The sequence below is a fragment of the Eurosta solidaginis genome, chromosome 1, assembly GCF_040869045.1.
Source record: "Eurosta solidaginis isolate ZX-2024a chromosome 1, ASM4086904v1, whole genome shotgun sequence".
Taxonomy (NCBI): domain Eukaryota; kingdom Metazoa; phylum Arthropoda; class Insecta; order Diptera; family Tephritidae; genus Eurosta; species Eurosta solidaginis.
Window position 1 is genome coordinate 225904338 of NC_090319.1, and position 12441 is coordinate 225916778.

General features: G+C 35.2%; 1 protein-coding gene and 1 pseudogene across 3 annotated transcripts in view; both read left to right on the plus strand.

Annotated features, from left to right (window-relative positions):
- Positions 1-12441, plus strand: part of Snap25 (Synaptosomal-associated protein 25kDa) — a 1254720-nt gene that overhangs the window by 226009 nt on the left and 1016270 nt on the right. The window lies entirely within an intron of this gene.
- LOC137248761 (uncharacterized) lies at positions 8429-9275 on the plus strand (annotated as a pseudogene).

Consider the following 12441-nt stretch of genomic DNA (forward strand, 5'->3'; position numbering starts at 1 on the left):
CATCCATCTCGGCCTCCATTTTATCTTGTCGTTCACTAGAGGCCTCCAGCTGCGATGAGAATTTTGTTTTCTGTGCCTCCAGCTTTGTCGGGATACGCTCTTCTTGTGCTTCGAGCTGTAATGTTATGCGTGCCTCTTGTTCTTTTAATTGTTCTGCAATTTGTGACGCCATGTGTGTTTTCTGTTCTTCCATTGTGCTTCAATCTTCGATGTTATGCGTGTCTCTTGCGATTCCATCTTGGATGTTATACGGTTCTCCTGTGATTCCAGTTGAGATGACATTTGCGACGACATTTCTGAAATTCGTGCCTCCCGTGCTTCTATCTTGGATGTTATACGGTTCTCCTGTGATTCCAGCTGAGATGCCATTGTCGATGTTTGAGCAGATATTGCAGCCAATATCATGTTCAAGTCTGTGCTCGTAACTGTCTGCGATGTTTCATTTTTCTCTTCAATTTTTTTGTTGTCTCGTCCCCATCAGGATGAAAGACAAACTAGTCCACATTAATTCCTTCCGACTCCATTACCTATCGTAACCGTGCTAGAAGTTCGATCATATTGCCGGTTGTATTCAATCCACAGTTATCCAACTCCTTTTTCAGTTGCGGGATCTTTAATTCACTTAACTTTGCCATGTCCTTGTTGTGCTCTGCAGCTCTGGAATTTATTCCACAATTCCTCTTCTGACACAAATTGTAACGAATTTTGGGAAACTCCGCTTATTAGATACCTTCTGCTAACGTTCGAATTGCTAAACTGGTGAACAAATCACTCCAATCTTCAGTATTGCAAACGGGTCTTTCTTTAGTTTACTTTGAGAGTAGTACTTCACAATTAAACTTCATAACCAATAGCGTGTTTAAATCAAAATTGATTAGTCATTCCTGAGCTTGAGCTGCTTTTATACTCTCTGTTGCCTTGTCTGCATATTTCTCAAAAGGTCTAGACGTTTCACCTTCTAGATTCGTCTGCTTTGTTACCATGCATATTTGTAGTTTATGCGTTTCTCATAGTCATATGCGTGTGTATGTGTGAGAACTGCTTCGGTTGATGACCACAAGTGTGTGAGTGAACTATCTCTTCTTGCCTTCTATATATGTGTGTAAATGATGGTTGATGTCTTCATGTACACATATGTGGCTCTCTTTAATGTTTTTGTTGTTGCGTGATTATTTACTAACAGCCTAGTGATGCTAAAAGTCGTCACAATATTCTTAATCGATGGAAAATCAATGGAATGTTGCACATGCTATTCTTTTGTATGAATAACTCTCACCGCCAAACGCATTTCTTGGAAAAACCCATTCATCGTTCATTATATTGAAACATATCGAAAGCTACAAGTTTTTGATATATTTCCTTTAAATGCAGATGTGTAAATATATGTATGCGTAAAATCAACAGCGTAAATTCAACTTTGGTTACACCAGAACTTAGACTCCCTTACCTTTTTAGGAATAGTTTGTGTTTAAAATATGCCTCAGTAGCATTAGAAAAGTAATTTATATGAAATGAATTGTACGATCGAAACTGACGCTGAGTATATAATGTTCAGCTACATGCGAACTTAGGCACCCTTACCTGTTTTGTTTGAACACTTCATACAAAATCGAATTTGATTTTGAAAATCCAAAATTTGTTGAATTGCGGCTATTCGAATCAGGCGCGCAGCCAGGGGGTTGCTTTGGGGTTAAACTCCCGTTTGGGTTTTGCGTTTTGTTATCACAATAACATAGCACACACAATATGTATGTATGCACAATAACATACATTTGGTAATTTTTCTTAAAGCCGGTACACATTCGGCTTTTGCGTCGTTTTGGCGTTTGCCTTGCGCAAACAGCTGACTTTGAACACATACGTCTGGATTACAACCCAACAAGCAAAGTAAACGTAATGTAAGTTTTTAATGACTTTCCTGAAAAAAGCATAAAGCTTACAAAACCTTGATTTATTGTTTATAAATCGTTTAGAAATAAGCGTCAATCATCGAGATATCTACGAAGGCGAACCCGAAGAATATTTCCGAGGGTCGGGTTATATACCGTTTTTGGTTCATTTCAGTTTGCTTTCAAAAATTGGAAATATTTTGCCAAATAAATGCATAAATCTGAATGACAAACAAATACAGGAGACAGTTCGAGTTTTATAATCACAATGGCCTAATGATATTGCAGGTTCCGTTGAAGATTTCGTTGCTGAGTTCAAAATATGGAGGAAAATAACAAAAGAAGATTGGACATTATTCTGTAACTAAATAAATAAAAAACTGTTCAGTCTAAGATATTTCAAATCAATTTATAGAGGACTAAGTTTATGGGCCTATGAGCGCGGCAAATTCCAAAAAGCCGGTATTTAACATATAACTCAAGGCTTTGCAGGTGTTTGGAAATTGCTCACCCTATTCCTGTTCTACTCAACGAGACCTATAAGAAATATACCATTTCTCTCCAGGTATTTTTCGATGTCACACGGTATAAAAGTTTGTAATCTGAAAAATATTTTTGTTATTACAACAGCTTATAAAAGTCACTGGGTTATGGGAAATTCCTTGAAACTCGAAAGCAAAATTATCAAGCGCAAACGACTTTTTAAAATTTCACGATCCCTGGACCCCCTAGTGTTTTCCCTCATCTTACGTAGTCATGAGGTTCTGAAATATGTTCTTAATTTCAAGAATCTAGCTCTACGGGAATTTATTCAAATAGCGGTGGCAAGATTCTACATTATGTAAATGGCCTTCTTAATATCTCAATCCTTGTCCCATCGAGACAAATTTTTTATCCTTAATATTAGTAGTGAAGCCCGAAGCTTCGTTCAAAGTTTCAATTGTCTGAGTTATCGGGAAATTCTTTAAAACTCGACAGCAAAATTTTCAAGTCGGACATTTTTTAGAATTTTCCCAATTCCTGGCCAGCCCAGCAAAGTTTTTTTCCTCATTTTTAACTGTCGCCGATTCCCGATGTGCATTAAAAGTTTCAAGACTCTATCTTTCCGGGAAGTTACTTAAAAATGGATTGCAAGAGACTCCTATTTTGTATGTAATTGGCGGAAAAACATCAAACCACACTAATATAATGGGAGTAAAAAAGGACCAACTGATAATTTTAGGAAATACATTTTAGACATAAAAACAAATAAACATACATACATAATTAGATAAGGAATATAATTGTAAGAACTTGTTTATAAACACTTGTAATTGTTAATTGAAAAGGTTCTCACTGAAGAAGCATACCAATGTTCTCTTAAAAATTTAATCTTTTCTTCCCCCCACCAAAGAGAAAAGAACATTAGGGCAGACTTATACTCTTTACATAGGTACAAATTATTAGCTTTATTCACTACGAATTACGGGCAATCCCCGGCAAACTCATATAAGTAGACAACATTTGGTTAATTCGTTGTAGTTCTATAAATAGAACAAAAACAACAACACAATACCAAGTTTCTCCGAAACCCGCCTTACAAACATGCATAACTTTAATACATAACTACGTACGAATTATGTGATGTGTGAGAGATAATATATGCGAAAGAAGGCAATTGGGAAAAACTTTACAACAACTAAGGCATGACGTAGCTGAATGCGTTTATAACCATTTCAACTATCGTAGGAGTGCGGGTTCGACTCACACTCCCGGGAGAAAAGGCTTTGAAGAGATTTACAAGGTATAATCGAAACAGCTGTCGCCTTGTCCGTCCTGATGTCACGTTGTTTAAATTTTTCCAAAATTTTTGAAGTTTGAAAACATTTTTTATATTTTTATAAACTCGGTATATTATGTTTTCAGTCCTCGCAAAACCTCCTGTTTTGATTAGTGATAGAGCGATACGAGTACTGAGTGAAAAGTATCGATACTTTTTCATAAAATATTCGAGTATTTTGTACTCGATGCTTTTTTCCAAGTATTGAGTAAAGTATCGATACTTTACCTCGATACTTTTCCCCGATACTTTACCAAGTGCCCATGGTCTACCTTTTACTTAGTATGAGCACTAGCATCGATACTTTGATCCGAGTATTTTATATGAGTACCGGATTCGATACCTTTTCTATAATTTCTATCACTAGTTTTGATAGAAGGCCCTATTACCTCGATTTTCTAAGTGGTGGGTTGTAACAAATTAGTTTAACACAAAGAACTAGGTTTTACAAAATATTGTACTGAAAGAGGTTTACCGGTCACTCGACGATATATATAAACTAGAATCGACAAATTGTTCACCGCCATGATAAAGTCACTTACAACGTATAACCATTACCGCTTCTGGCAGCCCATGACTTCCTTTGAAGTTTTTGCGCAGTTTAATATTAAAATTTTAAAAATAAATCTCCATATATCTCCAAGAAAAAATAAATACAAAATTGAACAAAATAAAATATGATAATTTATTTTTGTGTGGGAAATATAAATATGTGTACAGTCGACAAATTTTAAATATATATGTAATAGAGATGACCAAAATTTGCTTTAGTGCAAGTCAAAGGACTCCACTATTCAAGCCCTACGTTTCGCTAATCTTCTTAGCTTCTTCAGGGGCAGGCTGCATTTATTAAATAATAGTATAATACACCACAAACAACAACGTTGAATATGAAACATGAAAATAGAAAATTATAGAACTTAAATTGAAGAACTTTTTTTGTGTAAATATCACATTAAGATAAAAAACTTACAATTTATGTGTATAAATATGTAATTATAATTTACATAATGCACAGTTGTCATTAATAAATAAATAAAATTCAAGTCAAAATTTAAAAGGTTTAGATACCCTTCTGTTTAGGTATACTTGTCAAATTGGACTTTGATCCATAAGTAGAAAAAACCAATAATTATCATAAGCATAATAAATAAGCGGGTGAAATGTCATCAGTGTCCTCTTTCCTGTTTACAGTTCGGCTTCTGTTTTGCATTATTCGCAACCTTTCCAGTGTCAATCTGACTTTTCCTCGTTTTTCTTTGTCTAAGATTTTCGCATTGTTTATGTCAGCTATGTGGCCAGTGGCTGTTGTATGTTGCGATATTGCTGTGCTGTTTTTCTTGTTTTTAATGTCTGCAGCATGTTCTTTTAATCTTACGCCTAGTTTACGTTTTGTTGTTCCTGCCATCGGTATTTTCTGTAGTGTTGTTGATTTTTGTGTGTTTAATCTGTTCCATTTCCTGTTTTATTAGACTTTGTATAAGTGTGTGAGGGTAATTATTTTGTATTAATATTTTAGTGATTTTTTTCAAATTTTTATCCCAGAACTTTTGGTGGCAAATTTTCATCACTTTATGTATGAGGTTTTTTGCGGTATTCACTTTATATTTAGAGGGCTGGGCTGAAAGATAGTTAATTAAACGCCCAGATGAAATGGGTTTGGTATACCAATCTAGCACAAGTTTAGTGTCCATTCTGAAGACACGTGTGTCTAGAAAGGGGATGCTTCCATTATTTTCAACTTCCACCGTGAAATTGAGTTTGTTGTGGTACTTGTTGAGGGTATGTAGGATTTGATCTAAGTCTCTTCTCTTCACGATAGCAAATATATCATCCACGTATTTGCAGAAGAATTTTATATTTATATTTGACCTTTCTTTAAGTTCTTCCATAGCGTTATTTAATAGGTCATCCATCACCAAGTCGGCTATAGTAGGAGAGAGTGGGTTTCCCAACGGCATTCCACAAGTTTGAGCGTAAAGCTTATCGCCCCACAGGAAATAATTATTATCTTTTAAACAAAAGTTCAGTAATTCCAGAAATTGTTTTTTTGTAATGGAGTTTCTTCTGGAGATCTCATCCCCTTTGTTCATTATTATCTTGATCGCGAGCATCGTAGGTATATTAGTGAACAATTATACTACATCAAACGACACCAGTATGTCGTCGTCGGAAACATTTATATTGTTGATTTTTTCTTTGAGTTCAAAGGAATTTTTTATATTGAGTTCCTCAGATATTAAATCTTTGAGGATATCTCCAACATATCTAGATAATCTGTAGCATGGTACATTTATGGACGATACTATTGGACGGAATGGTTTATGTATTTTAGGTAAGCCATAAATTCTGGGGACATTAGCAGTTGAGCATATAAGCTGTTGTTTTTCTTTTAAGGTAATGGCTTTGTTTTTGTATAAGTCTTCTACTAATCTATTGTTTTTCCTTCGGAGTTCATTAGTAAGATCATGCCTAAGTGTTTTATATGTGTTTTTGTCGTCTATTATTTTACTCATTTTTTCGATATATTCTTCTTTGTATAGTACCACGGTTACGTTTCCTTTGTCGGCGTCAGTTATAATAATATTTTTGTGTGCATTCAAAAATAATTTGGTTTTTTTTAAAGGTTTCCAAAATAAACTTTTCTTTGGAGTTATGCTTATTACTTCGTTTGAATTGTAGTATTCTATTATTTACTTAGCTTGTTTCTAATTACTTCTTTCGTTTTATTATAGTCAAAGGTCTGTATTATTTGTTCAATTTCCGCTATGACATGTATTGGTGTAAAATTTGTTTTAGTCGTTGGGATAGTGAACTTCCAGAGAGAGTAGCCACTTGACTTCCTCTGGAAAAACAATGTCCGTTTTGTTTACGAACCAATCGTTGTTCATATGGATGCCCATGTTGGAAATTTGTTCATGATTAAGTTTTTTTAATTTTTTATTGTGTGTTTCTTTTATCTCCTTAGCTATTCTTTTGTACAGTAACTCTTGTTTATCTATAAACTCTTGTTTACGAAATCGAATGCAACGGAACAGAAAACCAAACATGCAATAAAACATATATAGGAACAACAAAACGTACACTAGGCGTAAGATTAAAAGAACATGTTGCAGACATTAAAAACAACAAAAACAGCACAGCACTATCGCAACATACAACAGCCACTGGCCACATAGCTGACATAAACAATGCGAAAATCTTAGACAAAGAAAAACGAGGAAAAGTGAGATTGACACTGGAAAGCTTGCGAATAATGCAAAACAGAAGAAGAACTGTAAACAGGAAAGAGGACACTGATGACATTTCATCCGCTAATTTATTATGCTTATGATAATTGTTGGTTTTTTCTACTTATGGATCAAAGTCCAATTTGACAAGTATACCTAAACAGAAGGGTATCTAAACCTTTTAAATTTTGATTTGAATTTAATTTATTAATTAATGACAAGTGTGCATTATGTAAATTATAATTACATATTTATACACATAAATTGTAAGTTTTTTATCTTAATGTGATATTTAGACAAAAAAAGTTCTTCAATTTAAGTTCTATAATTTTCTATTTTCACGTTTCATATTCAACGTTGTTGTTTGTGGTGTATTATACTATTATTTAATAAATGCAGTCTGCCCCTGAAGAAGCTAAGAATTATACTGTTATTTAATAAATGCAGTCTGCCCCTGAAGAAGCTAAGAAGATTAGCGAAACGTAGGGCTTGCATAGTGGAGTCCTTTGACTTGCACTAAAGCAAATTTTGGTCATTGCAGCCTATTTCTATCACATACATATACAAAAAGTCTTGATCAGCTTAATCAAATCTAAGAATTTTCGGAAGGCCTGCCGTTCAGCCAGGCATATAAAATATTTCGTAATCACACTATAAACAACAACAACGTGCACCAATTTCATAATGAAGCACTATTATAATCATATAAAGTACAGATATGGAGAGCACGTTTGCATAACACTAAAACACTATAGTAAGCAAAAACAAAAACTTGCCAAGCAATTAAACCAATTGAAATTCTTGCTTGAATGCAAGAAATACGATTTAGTTCCGAATCATCTCACTAATATCACTAAAGGACTTACTATTAAAACTACATCTGAGAGGGTTAAGCAACAGCTCGAAGGATCCAAACGTCTGTTTCTCAAAAAAGTAATAAACGCAGAAATAACGCAAACAGACATAAACATAAAAGACATTAGGAATAACATATACAACTCCGACCAACAGAGTATAAGTTCCGTCGCAACATCTAACATCACAGTCACCAACCAATACCAGAACTGTATACCACATATCACCGATGAGTCACAAATCAACCTAGACATGTTCAAAACGTTACCAATATTCATAGGCGACAAGAACCAATATCGATTATAGAGAAAATATGCTTCGACACACATGGAAAATATAAAGAATTCCTGGACTGCACCCACGTACTACACGGCACTCTCTATTATACATTCGAAAATTCAAGGAGGGGCGCCGACATTTTAATTATCCACGGCACCAAATGTCATTTTTATGATATAATAGACCATTTCGATTACACCTATGCGGACCAGAGACCTCTGCATATGTTGCTTGAATAAATGAAGGGAATAAGGCAAGGAAAAAGAACCTTCGCAAAGATCCATTGCGAATTCAGCAAGGCATTTAATCTTGCACTCACTAAAGTTGAGATTGATAGCTCAGGAAATCCATCACCTATGAAAGAACATGCGAACAAGGAAGCTGTAAGGACATTCATTCTTGGTCTGAACTTCAAATATACCAACGGCACCATATATAGCCACAATCCGAAGGACTTAGAAACCACTTACGCTATCGCAGGTACGAAATACCACGATAACGTGAATTCACAATTCGACGTTCCGAAATATAATCCGCATAGACAATATAATAGTAGATTGCAGTACCAAACCAAGGCAGAAGATATCTCGAGGTACCACAAAGGTACAGACCCAGCGTACAGGTGCAATAAACCCAAAAACTGCACCCATGTAACAGCACGAACCAATGGACGTGGATCCATCACAGCAGTACACGAAATCCGCTAATTATAGTAGGGATCATTTTGCTCCACAACAAAACAGCTATGACCGCTAAATTCCAGGGCTACCTCCAAATAATCCATTTCGAGGAGATCCCGTTTCACTGACAGACGAGGCTCTGGCCACCCCAAGCTCCTTATGGTACTTGGAGGTGGGGTAGGGAGAGATGGCCTGAGGCTTAATGTGGCCATATAAATTGTTCCCGAGATGGTCGGGTTAGCACCTTAATGGTGCTGTGTTGCTGGAGCGTACCGGATCCGTATCCGGCAAAGGACCATCACATCGATAACACTCCCCAGGGCCTTCGGGGAGTGTCCTTATCGCTACAACAACAACAACAGGAGATCCTCAAAAAAGAGACCGAAATCCTTCATATCGTAACTACAACACACAACAGAAGGTACAACGTGTAAATCAAACACGCGAGGAAGAATTACAATAGCTTCCACCAGCAGACGAAAATGATGAATATGAAAGAGGCAGTGTTTTTTTAGGCGCATGAACGATTTGCCGTGTCTGCAACGCCACTACAGGGATACAGGCAAACTAATTAACATCCTTGTCCTGGAGCAACAAACAATTATGTAAGTAAAAGATGCAACATCGGTAAGTCTATTCCCATTAAACCTGTAAAATTGAAAACTCTTCAAGGTTACTCACTAACAATTTAAAAAAAAAATTTTAACACTATTAGAACATAATCTCAATTTTTTTAAAATATGCATTGGAAGAATTTGATATGCTTCTGGGTGAACAGGGACTTAGAAAAGTAAAAGCAGAGATCAACCTATTCGAGTATAAGCTCAGTTATAAATATAGGGCGAAGAAAGAAATTGAATCCGTGCAAAAAATAAATTATACAGTTAATAGCGGAAAGTAATTTCGAATTTTCGAAATTGTAATTTGAAATTTATTAATATGGTTATCCTGGCACAATAATTTAACAAAAAATTATTTTACAGTGTCAGTCGCTTATAACATAAATACGTTTCCTTAGATTTATAAGTAGTTAATACATTATTAGCAAGGAAAGGGAAGGGAAAGAGAAACAGATCAATGTAACAATGGGAAGAGGGAGTACAAGGGAGAGTACAGCACAGTATTTAATAATAATAATAACAATATGAGAACACAATTACATAAGTCGTGGCAGGTTCGAGAAAAGTATATATAGCTACGAGAGCTGTGATACTTAACGAGTATTAACAAAATAGCCACCTTATTTTTAAATTGCAGTGTACTAGAGAGAAATCTTAAACTAACTGGGGTTGAGTTCCAAAGACGTACCGCATTAATAAAGAATTGACGTTCAGATGTCAAAGTTCTGTGCCTAGTGTAAACAAGCTGAGCTGACCTTGATGATTGTAGGAACTGAAGCCTCTGGTATAAATAGTTAGGTTCCTTTGTATGAATAACTGTATATTGCAGAAATCGAATAAATAATGCAAACAAATGAAAAACAAAGTTCTACCTTATACTACCGCGATGCAAGATACCATTAGAACGAACTCCGAAGATCCTATTTGGACCAAGCAATAGCCGTACTCTACGACGGATAACGACTTCAACTGAAAGACATACTCTTCCATGTTAAATCCTTCTAATTCCATTGCCTCTCGTAGTCGTACCTGAAGTTCGGGTTTATTGCCGGTTGTATTCAATCCACGGCTCTCCAACTCGTTTTCAGTTGCCGGATCTTCAATTAACTCCACTTTTCCATATCCTTGTTGTACTCTGCAAATCTGGAATTTATTCAGCAATTCCTCTTCTGACACCAATTGTAACGAATTTAGGGAAACTCCGCTTATTTTACACCTTCTGCAAACGTTCAAATCGCTAAATTGTCGAATAAATAACTCCAATATTCCGTAATGCGAAATTATCTTTATTAGATTACTTTGGGAGTAGTAAAATTATACTTCACAATTATACTTCACTTCGCAACTGATAGCGTGTTTAAATCAAACTGATTTCTGAATACTCAGCTTTCGCTGCTCTTATACTCTCTGTTGCCTCGTTCACCCATTTCTCCTAAGGTCTAGTAACTTCGGGAACTTCATGTTTGGTTACCAGTCATATATGTACATGTATATTTGTAGTTTATACTCTCTCGCATAGCCATATGAGTGTGTATATGTAAGTACTACTTCGGCTGATTGTGAGTATCTCTCTGTTGCCTTGTATGAACATGTGTAAATGATGATTGATTTGATTACGTACATACGAGTGGCTGCTTTGTATAGGATTAGGGATGCTAGTATCAATTAGTGATGTGAATATTCGTCACAGTATATATAATATTTAGCTTATTTTTCTCTATCGTACTTTGCGATAATATATTAGATTTCACCAACAGGAAATACTTATTAGTAGAAGCAGATCCTGTTTAAATTTATCAGGACACAGCCTTCTTGTATAACATATCCAATCTCTCAAAAATAATCGCGCCATACGAAAGCATTATGAAATATGCGTATCATTTAGAAACTCAAATTTTAGTAAACAAGTTCGAAACCCTGAAAACTCAACTCATTCCAAATATTTATAGACCTTAAAAGATCACTTAACTTTATTGGCTCCGGACCACGTTGACCTTGTAGAAATCGAAACTACACTAATTATCGTTAATAGAAAGGAATAATAAGCAAAGAACTATAGCCGAAGCAATAACCAAAACATTGTTATAGCAGAAGTTTATAATGAATTTCAATCAATAAAGAACACTATACATTTTTGCAAAAAGTAATAATTTTTTATTCTTGCACATTAAATTTGAAAGATATGTGGGATTTAATATAGCACGAAAGGTTGGATCTTCCACTAATTAATATATTAGAATAAGCCGACATTCATATCTGTTACCTACAAGAAGCAATTATAACAATATACAAATTTGCTATCCTCGAAACTAAATATAGCCTATTTAGTGTATATTATTTAGCACATAAGCATGGTCAAATTAATTTAGACCCTAAGATCGCAAAATATAACGATCATCAAAGGATATCTAAATGTAAAAACTCTATTTGTAGATCAGAACCCTCTGACAATTGTACTATAAAAATATTAGAAGACAAGTCAGCCCAATGCGAAATATCCATGAAAATAATGCTCCTCTCCCTATCCTAGAGAATGGATATGTTTTGACAGGTTACGATACTTGGAAAAACATGCAAGTTAAGGAGGCCAAGGACTAGGCCCCAAAAAATTAGAGTTGGGAGCCGCCCCGCGGCTTCATTATAAACTGCACAGAAGGAATGAAACCAATTGATTAGGTTCTTTAGTGTATTTACCATTATTTCGATGTCCAAAAACATAATGCATTTTATTCTATACTAAAAGCTAACTCTAAGCTTCTAAATTAGTTTAACTGATCTCTTATTTGCTGAGACTGTACTTACCACGACTGGCCAAAATAAATTTTATCGCTTGCGTGGAAAATCACACGATTTGTATTTTGTCTGCATAACTGATATCAAATCGTTACGCTGCAGTTCACATCAATTGCATTTCGTCTGCTTACGCAATATGATATCAGATCAATTACCTGCGTTGGCTTCGCTCGTTTTTGTTGAAGTGCTGACACCACATTCTTACAAGTAAGTGTGTGTGCCCCCTTGTTAAGTAACCCGAACGTTTCAACTTCGTTTATTATAATTTTTTTATAG